Source organism: Hemitrygon akajei, chromosome 27 (genome assembly GCF_048418815.1).
Source record: "Hemitrygon akajei chromosome 27, sHemAka1.3, whole genome shotgun sequence".
NCBI classification, from domain to species: domain Eukaryota; kingdom Metazoa; phylum Chordata; class Chondrichthyes; order Myliobatiformes; family Dasyatidae; genus Hemitrygon; species Hemitrygon akajei.
Genome location: NC_133150.1, coordinates 41327682 through 41345607, shown reverse-complemented (window position 1 = coordinate 41345607; position 17926 = coordinate 41327682). Strand labels below are relative to the sequence as shown.

Below are 17926 nucleotides of genomic sequence, written 5' to 3'. Positions count from 1 at the left end.
TGCCACATTGGACAGCCATTCTGGGATTCAGTTTTGGATTGGTATTGTCTCTTGGCATTGCTGATTATTTATAAAGGTCGCAAATCTATTTCATGTATAACTCAGGGTCTCTGTGTGTGATCTTCACAGTCCTGAACTTTGTTCAGAGTGGACTTGTCATTAGTCAACTAGGTCTTACTTTCATTATCTAAATAGTTTGAAATGAAATGTTTCCTTCGAATAGAAATGGGGAATTACGCAGGAGGAAGACAGATTAGAAATCACAGTGAGCCAGCTGATAATATCAAACATCCAAATGTTTGAAGTTCGTTAAGTACATATCACAAAACCAGTACCCTCTCCATGTCACCTTGGCTGAACAGAGGAGCAAACAGACCAAGACAACTGCGCTACTCCAAAGAGCGCTATAGGAGGTCGTTCTTACCCTCGGCCATGAGGTTCTATAATGAGTCACCCTATACCTGGGGTTGAAATGCCCCCTTCTGTTAGACTGTATGTGCTATCTTATTTTTTATTCTTTCTACTTCTCTAATATTTATATTGGTGCACCTGTAATGCTACTGTGACACTGGGATTGAATCCTTTGGAATCAATAAAGTATCTAGCTATCTAATTTTCAACAAATGATAGAAATTTGTGGAGAGTGTTAAAATGTTAGCAGGGCTGAGGGATAATACTCAAGTGAGGTGATTTGTGGGCTGAGTCAGAAAAGATGACATGTTGAGAATCAGATGAAATTACTTCCAGAAACACAGGAGACGTCAATGAGAGCCACAGATGAAGCAGCTGGAACAGAGCTTGTTGACTGTGGGGGAACACCTGAACTCACAGTTGGTGTCAGAGCTGGTTCCTGTAGAAAGGCATTCAGCAGTTTACTTCAAGTTCATTCTCACTCTGCTCACCCAATGGGACATCCCAGTTGCTGCAGGTACCTGCCCACTCTGGGAATTTCGCCTTTCCCGGACCCTGCCCACAGCCAGAACCACACAAGCTGCTGCAGGAACTCAGCAGACCAAACAGGGCCCACAGGGAGAAATGGTAAGTTGACGTTTTGGATGCGACCCTTCAATGAGAAGTGTTCAAAGCCACCAGCAGGACTTCTAGTGTGTCAAGGGACATTGTCCACTGACAGCTGTATAATTTTTATGTTTAATTTTATGTTATTTAGAGATATAGCACAATAACAGGCCCATCAAGAACAACTACCTAATTAACCTGCTAACCTGCGTGTCTTTGGAATGTGGAGGAAACTGGAGCACCCAGAGGAGACCCACATGGCCACAGAGAGAAGATAGAATCACCTTACAGACGGCAGTGGGAACTGAACCCAGGTCACTGGCACTGTAATAGTGTTACGCTAATTGCTACATGTGAAAAGTACCATCAGTCGGGATGACAGGGCACAGACTGTTCGAACCCATCAGGTGCTTCCCCATGATGACTGATCCTGACGCTGGCTCTGCCATTTGTATGCTGCATGTTGGGTGCAGAAATCCCCGTGGCAGACTGCACTGACACACACCCGCCTCTCTGATGGCTCCTGGACAGGGGACAGATCATAAGTGGGGCTGTGATGGATGAAAAACGTAGGTGGGAGTGGGACCCGGGTCATGTCTGGGGCTACTCCTTCTGATTGGAGCTTGCTCTTATTGTCCAGCTTTGTCCTCATGGGTGGGGTTTCTGAGCCTTGGATTTCAGATGGAACATTCCCATAGATGGTTCTTGTCCAAATGGGAAGGATTTCAAAGTTTAAAATAAATTCAGAATCAAAGTACATATATGAAAAATGATGTCGTGTTTTCCCAGCATATATGATGAATAAACTCTTCTTGGGCTTCCAGCCAGGTACAGGAATCATTTATAATGGACATTTTGACGATAAACTTCCATCTTCATCAGGGATGATGCCGGGGCATGTCTAGTCTGGTGGTATTTAGTCGTATTCCATCCATCCTGATTGGTTAATCCTCATCCAATCAGATTTCCATTCTCCAACTTGCTTACATTTGTATTTGATTTTAAGCAAAGTGGGAGAGCGTAAACCTGATTGGATGAGGACTAACCAATCAGAAAGTACATATACTGTATGTCACCATATATTGTGCAGTCCAAGGATTGATTTTCTTGCAGGAATTCTGGGAGAGTCAATAGAAAACTCAAGTGCAGGAATCACAGACTCCTCGGCAACTCAAACAAAACAAAAGATTTATTACAGAAATTAACCAGCAAAACTAACAAGAACTCAGGAAAGCTCTACAAAATGTTAAAGAACTGAAATCACTCACAACACACAGAAGAACTCAGTTTGAATTTCATCAGACAAGCAGCCACAATGACAGGGCAAAGATGGGTCGGCATACACTTCAAAAATACACCCTGGAGTATGTCCCGGTGTCCAGACGAAGCAATAATCCCCAACGACAACAACTACAAAGCAAGACATTGAAAATTCTGTGCTAATTAAATTATCCCAAATTGAATAACCCACATACTAACTGAAAAAATCACTTTTTTAAAGAAATTTTCAGTGACGGATTCACAGTAAATACAAATAAGCACCAAAGATTCAATGAAAACCAAAAGTTACAAATATAAAAAGGAAATTCCCCCACTCAATTTTACTCGCTCAGTCTGTAGCTGAACAGGTTCCCAGTTAAGTTCCGGACTCTACTTCATCTCCACTCAGAGCCCTGGCCCGTTTGTGAACTTGGAAACACTCAAGCACAACTGCCCGTTATTTCCCCAGAGGGGAGACCCAGAAAGCCTTGTGAGACAGAACATGAGCTGAACTTAGTGCAAGCGGCAGGTAAAATCTCTGGAGTATCACTGACTGAAGCAAGCCCCGCCCAATATACACGGTACCCTTCCTCATCGCAATGGAGTGACTTGACATCCCGACAGCAATGACATCTTGAGCTTAGCTCCTGGTAGGATTCCCATTGCGGTATGGTCAATGAGAGTTGTTGTGTTCTTGATACGTACTGTGGGTTACTAAGAACAAACCATATTCTGGAAGAACATAACTAGAACTTTTACTTAACAGCAAACAGCAACCACATCTTAACCTACAAGCTCCTCGAACATTCTGTCAGTTCTGCGCACGCTCCGAACTCTATCATGTGACACGTGATATCGCCACATCTTCCAATCCTTAAAAAGAACAATTAGCAATATTAATCAAAACAAATGCATAATTTAACTTATCTCTATCAGTCTCTCTGGGGATTTACGAACACAAGTAGACCTTCTATGTGATTCATACAGTTCTTGTGTTTCGTTGTTATTTTCATGTTTTGTCTGGTCTGCATCAGTTAACTGAAACTCACAAGTTGGCTCTTTCTTGAGGTCTTTGCGATTTCTTCTCAACACTGCTCCTTTCTCTGTTTGGACCATGTATGATCTGGGTTGTACTTCTTCAAGTACTGTAGCTTTCTGTGTCCATGTGTTCATTTTGTCTTGTATCCTCATTTCATTCCCTTGTCCTTCAGACAAACGTCTCCTTAGATCAGTCAATTCACTTTCCACTGCTTCCTTATACTGTGCCCACTGTGTGCGTTCTTGTTCTAGACGGTGATGAAACTGAATCTCATATTCTCTCAGTGTCTCTTTCATTATCGCTTGCATTGAGGCAACCTTCTCCTGCCATTGCTTTTTCACTTGTTTTATTTTCTTTCTACTTCAGCAAAAGCATGAAAAATCATTACTCCTACCACAGTTGTAGTACATTTTCCGATACGCTGGACACTGCTGAGGTTGGTGCTCCCACCCACAGCGATCACAAAGTTTTTTTTCTTTCAAACGACGTCTTGTTCTTGGTCGGTTTCATTGCTGTTTTATTGCTTTTTCTAATATGTTCATGGTTTCCAGCATCTATGCTGCTCTCAATAAAAGCTCTTTAGCCTGCGACTTTATGGTTTCAGAAGCTTTGCAAAGAATCAAAGCTTCTTCCAACGTCTGGTTCTCTCCGGAGTCTTTCTCTCAGAGCATTATCCAAGAATGCCGCAAACAATTCTGTCTTTAATGAGAGAGTGCGTCAGCTCTGCAAACTCGCATGTTTTATTGTGGTTTCTCAATTCTGTAACAAATTGATCAATCGTTTGACCAGCTTTCTGCTTGCATGTGAAGAATTTGTACCGTTCAAACATCACATTGCGCTTCAGTATACAAAATAAACTTGTTGAATATCGCTTTTAGATTCAAATTATATCCATTCTTAAAAGTAAAATGGTTATATACCTCAATCATGTCATCCTCAATCACATGGAGTAGAAATGCAGCTTTTGTTTTCTCTGTTTTATTATCTGCTCTGATCGTCGATAAATAAATATCAAAACTCTGTTTAAATTTTTTCCAGTTTTCAGCCACATTTCCAGTCAGCTGAAGTGTCGATGGGAGTTGCAAAACTTCCATTCTTTAAGCTGTTAGCAAACAACGAAAAGGTTCGCACTTTTTTTTTTGACTATCTTCACTTCTCCCGTGCTGGCAAAACGATTTATTCTTCCAGATCTATTTCTGACACCATGTTGTGTTCCTGATACATACCGTGGGTTACGAAGAACAAACCATATTCTGGAAGAACATAAATAAAAATTTTATTTAACAGCAAACAGCAACCATGTCTTAACCTACAAGCTCCTCGAAAATTCTGTCAGTTCTGCGCACACTTTGAACTCTATCATGTGACACATGATATCACCACAGGAATTTCCAGACAAAGAGCGATCCAAAAAAGTCCTCAACGGTGGAACTGGCGGAAGATTGGCGCATGGCCAAGTGGTTAAGGCTTTGGGTTAGCGATCTGAAGGCCATTAGTTCAAACCTCAGCCAAGGCAGCTGTGTGTGTCCTTGAGCAAGGCACTTAACCACACTCTGCTCCTGCACGTTTACAGCCCAGTGGCGGCGGTTGGTGCAGTATGGGCAAGACATGATGCATCACAACGGTACTGAAGGTGGAGGAAGGCTACAGCAGAGAAGTTCCAGAGTTGTCCTGCACTCCATGCCACTGGACCCTGACCGTGATCTGTCAAGGACCTTGTGGTGCTGCCTGTTTGTCAGCCTCCGCACGTTAAACAAAGTTACGCACAGGCATTTCTCCATAAAGGGAGTGAGGAGAGCATCATAATCAACTGGAGTGATAGCAGTATCTTTGTCACAGTCACCATTAACTCCCCAGTCAGGCTGTTATTAATAGTTTTGCTGACAGTAACAATCCCTCACTTTTCGATGATATAATGAAAATTCAATTCGACTCTTCTGTTTAGTCCAACCGAGGGGGCCTCAGATTCTAAGGCTTCCGATTTCAGTCTCTGGCTCACTGTGGTTTCACAACTGAACTTCCTGCTGCCTCCTTCTTCCTCATTCAACTTCCACATCCTATTTGTCTTAGTCATTCATTTAGTTCTTAGAGCAAAGAGCTGAGCGACAGACAAGTGCTGCCCGGTCGGTCACTGTCAACAGAACAATGTGGATTCCGATTCTTCTCATCTGTTCCCTGCCCGGTGAGTGACCACCAGTGCGGGACGTTACAGAGACCGGTAAATGCAGGAAATACTCAGCAGGTCAGGCTGTACCCGTGGAAATGAAACAGTGAAAGTTTCAGACCCAAGACTTTTAGACCCTGTTTCACTTCTCAGAGATTCAGCCTGGCGTATGCAGTATACCCAGCATGTTCTGTTTCTGTCTCAGATTTCCAACATCTGCCGTTTACTTGTTCATTCGAATGATCTGTGTTAATTCGGGTCCAGTGCACCATTTCAGTAGCCGAGATGGTAAAGTATGTGTAGATATGTACACATACTACACATACTGGTATGGGCCCAGTACTCCATGAATAGTTTCAATTATGTTGGGGTGTGGAACCACAGGCAATGCTGGAAGAATTGTATGGGCCCAGCAGCATCTATAGAGGCAAAAGGTGTTCCAGTTGGAGACCCTGTATTGGGGCTGGGGGCGGGGGTGTGGGTGGGTGGGGGAAGAAAAAAACAAAACCCAGCCTGCAGTTGTGAGTGTGCACAGAGGAGAGAAGGGAGCTGAGGATACATCTTGGTCTCTGGCACCAGTGTTTCAAATAATCTTGGCAGAGAGTGTTCCTGCCCAGGGAACATTAATTTGTAAAGGTTTGTAGATGTAAGTGCAAAGGCTCCCTTTCCATCCATGAAACATCATTTTCATGCTGTCTTGTACTCACTAAAATCAGCATAGGAATTATACGTGAAAAGTAAGATGTCTCTGATAGACAGCTGTTCCTGTTATTGAAATGTCTTGCTCTTCAGTTCTGTGTGGGTTGAGGGCTAATCTTGCACTCAGAATCCATTTCCTTCTCAGTCTCTTCCTCGAACTGTGAACATTTGTTTTACTCATCAGCATCCAGTAATATTGGAAATAATTTGGAAAACATTTAACACACTTGCAGAAGAGACAAGATGGAATAAGAGATCTGTCATCACAGCCTTCCAATGTGGACTGAACACAGGGGTCCAGCAGAACATCGTGACAAGCAGGATAGTCTGGATGACCTGATTAATTTGGTTATTTGAGTTGACGACCCGGTAACCGAGTGGCGCAGAGAAAAAAAGTCTCAAGTTTCTTACGGTCTGATCACTCTCTTTCCTCACCCTCTCCCTCATCATCCACAGTCTCTTACAATGAAAGAACATTTATCACATAAAGTGTCGCAGAATAAGTCTGCTTGATTCATAGAAACCCAGAAACAATGAACACGTTCACAAGCACAGAATCGGTAGATCAGACTTTAATTGATAGATGGACAAGCTGATGAAATTGACCAATCCTGTGATGCCTCATGACAGACCAATAAACAGTAACTCAGTGGAAAGGACACCTCCCCACCTGTAAGCTTTTAGAGGAAACCAGCTTGATAATATTTCACTGGTTTTCTGTTCCGTTCTGATCAACGCAATCCAGAAACTCCAAGATTGAGTGTTGGTCCAGATTTGGTGCTTACAAATGGGGATTCCACTGTGAGATGTTGTGGGGTTAACCTGTTGGGGCTAACTCATCTTGTTCACCAGCTTGTTCGGCAACAAGGGATATTCTTGCTGCTTCCTGATGCGCTGAAGTAACCTATTGGCCCTCTTTCACCACAACTTCTCCTTTCATCCACGTTCAGCTCTCAGGATTTGGGTGAACATAAACTGGCTCTCCTGCCTCAAAGTTTCGATGTTCTGTATTTGAATCATATCGCACTTTTGTTCTGTTGTCTGTGTCTTACTCAGTTTTCCAGATCAAGGCACAATAAATCCAATTGGGAATGCAACCAGCGGCCCAACAACAGCTCAGATGAAACGACTGGTGGTTTGTGGAGTTATTGGGTACCTGAAAAAAACTGTTGATGCTGGTGTGTATGTCCCTATTCAACTTTTGTAACCCCTGCTTGACAGTCTGAACAGCTCTCTCAGCCATACCGTTTGATGATGGGTGACAGGGGGGCTAATGTTGCAATCAAATTCCATTGTCCTGTAAAAAATAGTTTGAATTCCTCACTTGTGAACATGGGACCATTATCATAGACCACAGTATCAAGGATTATATGTGTACCTAATAGTAGCATAAAATATTTATCATCGTGCCTGATCGAAGTCATCGCCACTTTGACATCATTCCATTTAGAATGCGCATCGAAGACTACCAATGGCATCTGACTGTCCAATGGACCTGCGCAGTCTACGTTTGAACATGTCCAGGGTTTGGTGGGTCTTGCTTGAGAAAGTGGAGTATTCAGATGCTGGAGACGAGCAATATTCATTGTATATTTAGATATTCCTTTCAGCTGTGGTGTTGGCATCTAGTTTTCCACTTGACAGTTTTAGTAAATGGCACTGTTTGGCCTCGTGTTTGTTGTTTTATTTTCCCTTAAAATCCTGTTTGCATTAAAGTCTGTGAACTACTGACCTGCTTCATTGTCTCTCTCTCCCTCTGCACTTTGGCCATATCCAAACATCATGACAGCAATGTCATGGTCTGATCCGTGAAATCCGCATTCCGGTTCACAGTCCGGTCCAGCCTCCTTATTCCAGGTTTTCTGGGTTTCCCCAGTTTCTGATGAGGCAGCTGAATCTCGTATGGGCTGGCTTCATAAATAGCTTCAGGATTCAGCATCTGGCGGCTGGATTGTTCCTGTCCAAACCTCTGGTCTGTATCCTTTCCCTTCAACTTATCCTTGAGCCTTGCCTCACCTCGCCTGAAGCCTTGCCTTCACCGCTGTCAAGTTAAACCACTGGAGCAAGACAAGGAAATGGCTTTGTGTACTTGCCCTCCCTAGGTAGGTCTGGCTGTCTGCCACTATGAGGTTTTGGGAACATTCTTGTCCTAGTCTACATTCTGTGTAATGAGACCTGGCCCGATGTCCTGTACCCAAGGAGGGGTCCTATCTCTGTGTTCTGTGTAATGAGTCCCGGCCCTACGTCCTGTTTCCAAGGAGGGGTCACGGCTCTGTGTTCCATGTTCCTGTCTCTCCATCGACCAAGGCTCTGTGTTTCTGTCTCTTCCTCGACCAAGCCAAGGCTTCGGGGTCTCATCCAGACCTAGCCATGTACAAGAACCTTGTCCTGTCCAAGCCACGGATTTGTGTTCTTGTCTTGTGCATGTGCCTTGCCTAACCCAGGAGTACCTTGCCCAGCCTGGTGCTGGGGTTCCCTTGTCTTGTCCAGGAGTCTCACATCCAGTCCTGTTGCATCTCCTTGTCCTGCAGCCACGACTTGTCCTTGCCTAGTTCTGGAGTCCGAGCCCAAGTCAAGACCCAGGTTCAGGGTCATTGCCCAGTCTCTGGCTTGGAGTCCAAGCCAAGGCTCCTAGTTCCCAGTTCCACATCCTGGTTCTGCTATCCTAGTCAAGTCCTAGCCCAAACCCAGTATCTTTGTCTCGTCCAGGGTCTGTGTCATGTCCAGCATCCTCTCGTCCCCATTTTCCTTGCTTCCTTAATACACCTAGTCCTCTCCCTAGTTTTCCAGTGTCTGTGTCTTGATTTGGGTCTGCTCCCAATGCCCCCCTTATGACAAGCAAGTCTTGAACCACCAAAGCTGGACCCAGCAGAGAGTGAAAACATCTCATCTTGGCCCTGAGCTTCATTGATCAGGAAGGGGACAAGCTACAGGCGATTGACTCTGTTCTGTGTGAAGCTACTGAAGCAATGAAGCAGATAATCTCTCGACACACTTCAGTGTCTCTCTCTCTCTCTCTCACTCTCTCTCCCTCTCTCTCCACACTTGTGTGATATCCGAATGCAGACACACCCCAGACAGAGTTTGTCTGACTGGTGTCAGTGGTTGCATAATCAGGATTTATGATATGCTCCAGCTGCTGATATGACCATCTACCACCTGCTCCCATGGCTTCACGTGACTCTGACTGAGGGTTGCTAAGCAGGTGTTACACCTTGCCCAAGGGTGACCTTCACAGGGTACCAGAGGTAAGGGGCATCTTACACTTCCTTTAGTGGAGAGGAATCTCCACCCCACTACCAGTGTATTAATGGATAAGCAAACACAAGGATATTGAGGAATGTGAGGATCATGGGGACCTTGTTGAGTATGATCACTGATCATTGAGTGTGACTGAAGATGTAGATAAGGTTATTAGAAAGGCAGACAAAACAGTTTCCTTTATTTGCAGATTCCAAGGATATAGAGACAGTGTGGTTCTGCCCATGGCTTGAACACTGTGGTCATTTGTGGTCACCACATTACCAGAGAGACAAGAAAGTACTGGGGAGACTGCTGCCTGGAACTGAGTGATTCACTCGTTGGATTGACTGGATGGTCTGGGGTTAATTTGTCTGAAACTAAAGAGGCAAAGAGGAGACTTAATTGAGTTGTGAAAAATTATAAAGGGCATCAAAAGTATGAACAGGAATCATTTTGATCACTTAGATGAGGTGTTAAAAATAGGGGTCTTGGGTTAAAAGTTAACTGTTGTTAGGATTAGAGGGGGAATGAGGAGAACACTTTTCTCCCAGGGAGGAGTAGTAACTCGACTCGTGTGTGTCTATTGGTGGGTCCTCAGGTGGCTGTAGTATCCACATCATCACAATTCTGACCCCTACACCACTTGCTGTGTCAATCTGGCACGTTGTGGTGGATTTCCTTAATGGAGGACATCTGTGCAGGATCTTGTTTAATGTAGGGAGGTTGATGAATGGGCAGCCACAACTTGGTCCTTGACAGATTTGGGTTTGGGTCTAATAGCATGGAATGCAAGATGACTGGGGACCCTTCACTGCTTCAGTCTTCCTCTGCCTTCTCTGAAAATTGTGATGTCATCGTCTTCCATTAGTTAAACCTTTGAGGTCTTACTTGGATCACTTGTTGTCTGGAGCCCCCCATTGATCTTTCCACCAATGGAGACCTGACCAGGAGCTACACTCTGGACAACATCACCCACAAGTCTCTCCACCATGACAAGGTCACAATCCACAGAGAAGTGAGGAAGTGGTGCAGTTCTGGATCTCACTTCCTGAAGGGTTTGTAGAAGCAGGAACCCTCAGCACAACAACAGAGCCTGGAAGGTGTATTTGAAGAGGCGTCACCTGCCAGGCAGAGGACCCAAGGAAGACCAGAACAGTTAGAGCTTTTTTGACCAGTACCAAATGAAGGGCTGAACAGCTTCCTATGTTGTAAATTCTATGATCCTGACATGGAAAACAGAAGTGGAACTGGATATTTTATTTTTATTGACAGGAAATTCTGGTGACATATGTCAGATTCCTTTTTTGCTAAGTTACGAAACAAGAATGCGTGAGGATTATTTTGGGGTTTAATGTTTTCTGCATATATAGTACTTTCACATTGCCCTCAAATTTCGAGTGAATATAAATAAACTATTTTTCAGATCACATCAACTTTCACACTACAATGAAATCATCATGAAACAGTTGGACAGAATGCATTACTTCTCCAATATGAGTAAATTTAAGGAAACTGTTATCCCTTGTACTGAGATTTTATCTGCTGTAGAGAATCACACAGCACAAACTGGATAGATCCCACTTCAAATAACATCTAAAGTTCTAACAAGGTAAACAATGATAATGTGGATTTATAAACCCCAGGGAATCTACAGATGCTGGAAATTCAGAACAACACACAAAAATGCTGAAGGAATTCGGCCAGTCACGCAGTATTTATGGAAATGAAATAGCAGTTAAGGTTTCAGGCAGAGACACTTTTACAGAACTGGATTATCATGAAATATTGTGATATATTGTGAAAAACTTCCTCAACCTCACCACTTCTTCTCTTCCGTGATATGGCTTTTTACTTCTTCTCAGTTGCTTATCACCTCCCCCTGGGTTCTCTCCCACCCCCTTCCTCCTATGGGTCCACTGTCTTCTCCAATCAGATCCTTTCCTCTCCCGTCCTCTGTCTTTACAACCAACCTGGTTTCACCTATCACCTTTCCCTTCTTTCCCTCCCCACCCCACATTTTATTCTGGTGTCTTTCCTCCTTCCTGCCCAGTCCTGAAGAAATGACTTGGCTCAAAACATTGACTGTTAATTCATTTCCATAGATTCTCTCACCTGTTGAGCTCCTCCAATGTTTTGTGTATGTTGCTTTGGAATTCCAGTATCTGCAGAATTTCCTGTGTTCATGTATTGTGGAAGTGGTAACTTCCATTAGCTGCGAAGGTGAGTGAAGGGATGCAGGTTAGAGGTAAGGGAGCCCATAGGGGGAGATAGATACTGTATATGTGACCTGTTCAAATTTTGTCCGATATAATTCTATAAGAATACTTAAGCGAATCACACAGACCATATCCTGTCAAAATGGATTTGATTTGAGTCAAGAACAGAGCTGACATGGATTTTATCACTGTGATAAACTCCATATCCCCACAGTGCATGAATGTGTAATTCCAACCAGCTGTCGTTCCCCCCTTTAATATTGAACTGATGTAAAGTGAAATCCCATCATAGCTCTTGAAATTGCACTGACCAATGGAATGTATTTCTGAGGAGGTAAGTTTTAAATTTTGCTTCAAGGAACTGACACAGCCTTCAGAGGGAATGAAGCCGAGTTTTGGATGCTGAGTTTGCATGAGAGTCCCCTTTTTACATCACATCTGTTCCCTGCTTTGTTATTTCCTCAATGGCGGGTTCTCCAAATCAGATTTGTCTGAATTAACACCAAGACAGATCCAGAAGGATGTACAAATCCTGGAGAACAAATCCATAGCTCCATGAAGGCAGCAACACCAACAGATGTAATATCAGTGGTAAAACAGGCTTCAATGTGGACTTTAGACTGAAAAATGTCAGGAATGCAGGTGGTGGCTGTATAAAACTTTGCTTAATCCACATTTGGAGGATGTGGGTAGTTCTGGTTGCTGCATAACAGGAAGTATGTGGAGCCTTTAGAGGGGCTGAAGAAGAGGTTCATCTGCTTATATTCTAGATGACAGCTTTATAGAGCGGGCACAGCATAGAGGGAGACGGAGTAGGAGGGCTTTGGCTCAATGGGCTTAGGCGATAAGGAGTCGAAGCGAGGTAAGTTACTTGTGAGGAATAAGAAGTATGTCTGTGAGGCTGGTGTTCTGAACTGGGTGTCAGAAGTGTGTTGTCCAGGAGACTCCCAGCCTCCTGGACGGACACATCTGCACCACGTGCGTCGAGCTGCAGCTCCTTAGGGAGTGGGTTAGGGAACTGGAGGTGCAGCTCAATGACCTTTGCCTGGTCAGGGGAAGTGAGGAGGTGATAGCGTGGAGCTGTAGGCAAGTAGTCACACCGGGGCCTCGGCAGACATACAAGTGGGTAACAGTCAGGAGAGGAAAGGGCAAGAGTCAGATACTAGAGAGTACCCCAGTGGCTGTGACTCTTAATAATAAGTGCTCCTGTTTGAGTACTGTTGGCAGGGAGGACGACCTAACTGCGGGAAGCAACAGGGGCCATGCCTCTGACACATTGTCTGGCCCTGTGGCTCAGAAGGGAAGGGAAAGAAAGTGGATGGCAGCAGTGATATGGAACTCTATAGTTAGGGAGTCAGACAGGCGATTCTGTGGACGCAGGAAAGAAACACGGATGGTAGTTTGCCTCCCAGGTGCCAGGGTCTGAGATGTTTCTGATCGTGTCCACCATATCCTGAAGTGGGAAGGCGAATAGCCAGAGGTCATGGTACACATTGGTACCAACGACAGAGGTAGGAAAAGGGAGGAGGTAACAGACCACAGTGCGTTAGGAAAGAAGCTGAGAAGCAGGACCTCAGAAGTAGTAATCTTGGGATTACTGCCTGTGCCACACGACAGTGAGTATAGCAATAGAGTGAGGTGGAGGATAAATGTGTGGCCGAGGGATTGGAGTGGGGGCAAGGATTCAGATTTCTGGATCATTGAGACCTCTTTTGAGTCAGGCGTGACCTATACAAAAAGGATGTGTGCACTTGAATCCAATGAGGAACAATATCCTGGCAGGGAGGTTTGCTAAGGCTATTGGTGAGAGTTTAAACAAGAATTGGTGGGAGTCGGGAACCAAACTGAAGAGATGGAGGAAGGGACAGTTGGCTCACAAGGTGAGAAAGCTTGTAGACAGTGTGAGAGGGAGGATAAGCAGGTGATAGAAAAGGGATGCGCTCAGTCCGATGGTTTGAGATGTGACTATTTTAATGCCAAAAACATCATGAACAAAGCAGGTGAGCTCAGAGCGTGGATCAGTACTTGGAGCTATGATGTTGTGGCCATTACAGAGACTTGGATGGCTCAGCGGCACGAATGGCTACTTACATGCTGGACGTGACCTGGTTCTATTTTCACCGTTATGTTCAAAAATATTTGTTTGCATTGAGTTGTTCCTTTCATCTCAAATCTGAAAATGCCTCCCTCAGTTTCAGGTGCATTGTGGGCAGAGCAGTATGTAAGAGGAGTTGTGGGAAGAGCGATCACAATCGATTGTTACTATGAACCAAAGTACCACTCACACACAAAGTATTGGTGCCATGGAAGGACTGTCCAATGTTCAGTTTTAGTGAAAACAAATTGGCAACATGGATGGAGTGGACGAGTGTCAATTACAGATAACTCAGAACGGGGAATATTTACTGTTACTATGGAGGATCTTTAGTCTGGAGATACAGGATGGTACAGCTGTGGAATTACAACACAAGGGACCGATCCGATGTTTAATGTACATCTACAAGTATCTGATGGTAGGTTTCTCAGTGATTGACTTTGTCCCTTCCATAAAGTAAGTGTCCAGACTCTGTCCATCCCTCACTATCTCTGCATTCATATCAGTGCCAAATGCTCCCTTCGATATGGTAGGTCATTGAATCCAGTCACAAATTCATTATCTCCGGAAAGCCACCAAACAGATATCTCACATTACTGTAGAATTATAAGACCAGTTTTCATTAGGAGATTTAATTTACATCTCCAAGTAAATATTTCATGATCTTGGTCCCCACCCTGTCCATCCCTCACTATCTCTGCATTAACATCAATGCCACATGTTTCCCTCACTAAACCCAGTCACAATATCATTTTATCCTGAAAGGCAGCAAACACGTGACAGATACCTCACATTACTGTCTTTAAACAAGCAGAGGCCACTTTATTTGGTACCCCCTGTACGTAATAAAGTGGCCAATGATTGGATATTCCTGGTCTTCTGCTTCTGTAGCCCATCCTCTTGAAGGAGGAAGTTCGATATGTTGAATTTGCAGATGCTCTTCTACATACCACTGTCATAACACATGGTTATTTGAATTCCTGTCAACTTTCTGTCAGTTTGAACCAGTCTGGCCTTTCTCCTCTGATCTATCTCATTAACAAGGTATTTTGTTCACAGAATTGCCGCTCACTGGATTTTTTTTATGTTGTTCACACCATTCTCTGTAAACTCTAGAGACCATTGTGGGTGAAAATCCCAGAAGATTAGTAGTTTCTGAGATTATCTAACTACACCATCTGCCCCCAACAATTATTTCATGGTCAAAGTCACTTAGATCACCTTCCTTCCTCATTCTCATGTCTGGCCTAAACAAAGACAGAACCTCTTGCCTATGTCTGCATCCTTATATGGACTGTATTGCTGCCACATGATTGACTAATTAGATATTTGCATTAATGAGCAGGTGAACAGGGGTATCTAATAAAGTGGCAGTAGAGTGTTTGATTTTCAGATGTTCATTCAGTGTCTGAATGTTTAATTGTTTCCTGCAGAACCCGTGTCTGTTCCTGTGCTTCGATATCTGTCACCAGCAAATGTCTCGCGTCTCGGGGGCTCAGTGTCAGTTTCCTGTGAGTCCTTCCAGGGATCCCTTCCTATTCAGTACAGTTGGTATGAACAGACCTCATCTGGGTATTACAAGATCTCAGATACCAATGAACTGGCTCTGCATTATCAATCCTTCAACCATCAGCACCATCAATATTACTGCAGTGCCTCGAATCGGCTTGGAGCAAGATCCAGTGCAATGGTTAAAGTGACAGTCTTCAACAACGGAGAAATCTGCAGTTATGTGACAGAAATCAATGGCACCAGTAAGTCCTCCTTTCAAGGGAGGATGCATTTAAATGTTTCTTTTTGTAACTCTGTTACTGCTGTCCTTATACTTCTAGTGAGGGTACGGAATTTCTTTACATTTGTAGAAGCTACACATTGCAGCCTCCATGGGGTAGAAATAAAGTGTAGTGAACAGTTAAGTCCATCACTTCCTCAATGAAGATATGGATCATCTCGAACAAAGTTGGAATTGCACATTCAGACAAATTGAGAGCATTCCCTTCATACTTCTGGCTTCTGCTTTGAAAAGGCCAGAATCAGTGTTGAGTTGTGAGACAGTGACACCCATAAAAACAAAAGCAAGGACAGGTCTGCAGGTAGATAGTCACCAGGACCAGATGGACTGCACCCCACCGTTCTGAAAGACTTTGTAGAGGGATGTGGTGAACATTCAATAAGAACTAGATTCTGGAATGTTCCGGAGGACTGCAAATTTGAAAGTGTCATTCCACTCTTTAAGCAGGAAGGGAGGCAAAAAGAACAAAATTATAGACCAATTAGCATGACATCAGTGGTTGGGAAGATGTTGGAGTCCATTATTAAGGACAAGCTTTTTCTTCACAAACATCCATGAAAACAGAGGGGTGGTCCAAAGAATGAATGATAATTAAACATTAGAACCCCAAAGTCCCACCCCCCCATCTCCCCACTCCGATACACAAGCAGTGGCAAGGCAATGATCCCCTCCCCCACACAAGCAAAAAAAGCACCAGCACCCTCCACCGGGCACTCAAGCACGCAGCAAAGTATCAATAAAGACACAGACTTGCAGAACCCCAAAGATTATTCACTCACCCAGGAATTTGATATACTACAGGGTCTCTCTCTCCCTAATAAGGGAAAAAGAGGTGTCCCCGTATCTCAGTGAGAGGGGACACACAACAAACAACTCGTTGATTTACAATGTTAAATGGCTGTTGCGTCACTAGTTCCGAGCTCTGCGCCCAGAGAGTCGGCCCCAGGGCTCAGGTCTCAGGACACACAGCCAGCAGCTAACCTGCTGCTCCCGATGTTCCGTGTTCTCCAGTGACGCCTCAGTCAGGGGCACCGGCCTAGAATCAGCCTGTCTCCAGAGCCACGAAAATCTGGCACCCTGAATGCACACTCGTCCTCCAGGCCGCGTCCTTGGGGTATCAAGGCCGGTCGTGAGGCCCTGATAGAGGGTCCCATTCCCACAGATATCTGAAGTCTGAGTCAGTCTTCCAAAGAACCTTGACAAGGAAACAAAAACATATATCAAAAACAGAAATAGAGCCATTTCAGAGGGTGCAAGCAAACTGGTAATGTTACAGCTATATAGGACCCTGGTCAGACCCCACTTGGAGTACTGTGCTCAGTTCTGGTCACCTCACTACAGGAAGGATGTGGACACCATAGAAAGGGTGCAGAGGAGACTTACAAGGATATTGCCTGGATTGGGGAGCATGCATTATGAGAATAGGTTGAGTGAACTCGATCTATTCTCCTTGGAGTGGCGGAGGATGAGAGGTGACCTGATAGAGTTGTATAAGATGATGAGTGACATTGATCGTGTGGATAGTCGGAGGCTTTTTCCTAGGTCTGAAATGGCTACCATGAGAGGGTACAGTTCTAAGTTTCTTGGAAGCAGGTACAGAGGCGATATCAGGGCAGAGAGTAGTGAGTGAGTGAAATGGGCTGCTGGTGACAGTGGTGCATAGGGTCTTTTAAGAGACTCCTGGACAGGTACATGTAACCCGAGGTAATTTCTAAAGTATGTACGTGTTCAGCATAGCATTGTGGGCCGAAGGGCCTGTACTGTGCTGTAGGTTTTCTATGTTTCCATGTTTCAAAGCAGTTGCCGTTTTGCACCATCTTGACTTTGTTCCATCCTCCGAGTCCATTGTTAAGAACAAGGGTTTGAATTACTTGGAGGTACTTGATAAAACATGGTTTCCATTATGGTGGAATCTTGTCTGAGAAATCATCCTCAGAAAGCAAGGACGTCCCTTTATTTATTTACCGATACAGTGCAGAGCAGGTCCTTCTGACCATTCAAGCCACACAGGCCCAGCAACCCTTGGCAAACCTGATTAACGATATCCTAATCACAGCACAATCAACAAAGACCAATTAATCTTTCTGACAGCTTTAAATAAAACATCTTTAATTTTAGACTATTCTTTATATTGTGTTTTTATTGTTCTCCATCAGATCCAGAGTAATAATGTCCTTTACACTTGGGTACAGGAAATAAGATTAAACAATCTTGAATCTTGAATCTGCTTGTGTAAATTTGATTTTATCTGTCCATTTTCTGAAGAATTTCTCTCTCAGTTTCAGGTGCTTTATGGGCAGAAGATAAAGTAAGAGGAGTTGTGGGAAGAGTGGTCACAATCGATTGTCACTATGCACCAGTGTACCGTTCACACACAAAGTATTTCTGCCGCATGCGGAGT

The 17926-nt window shown here is 44.1% G+C and overlaps 1 pseudogene; it reads left to right on the top strand.

Annotated features, from left to right (window-relative positions):
* The first annotated feature begins 777 nt into the window (after positions 1-777).
* LOC140717062 (uncharacterized) lies at positions 778-17837 on the top strand (annotated as a pseudogene).
* The last annotated feature ends 89 nt before the right edge of the window (positions 17838-17926 follow it).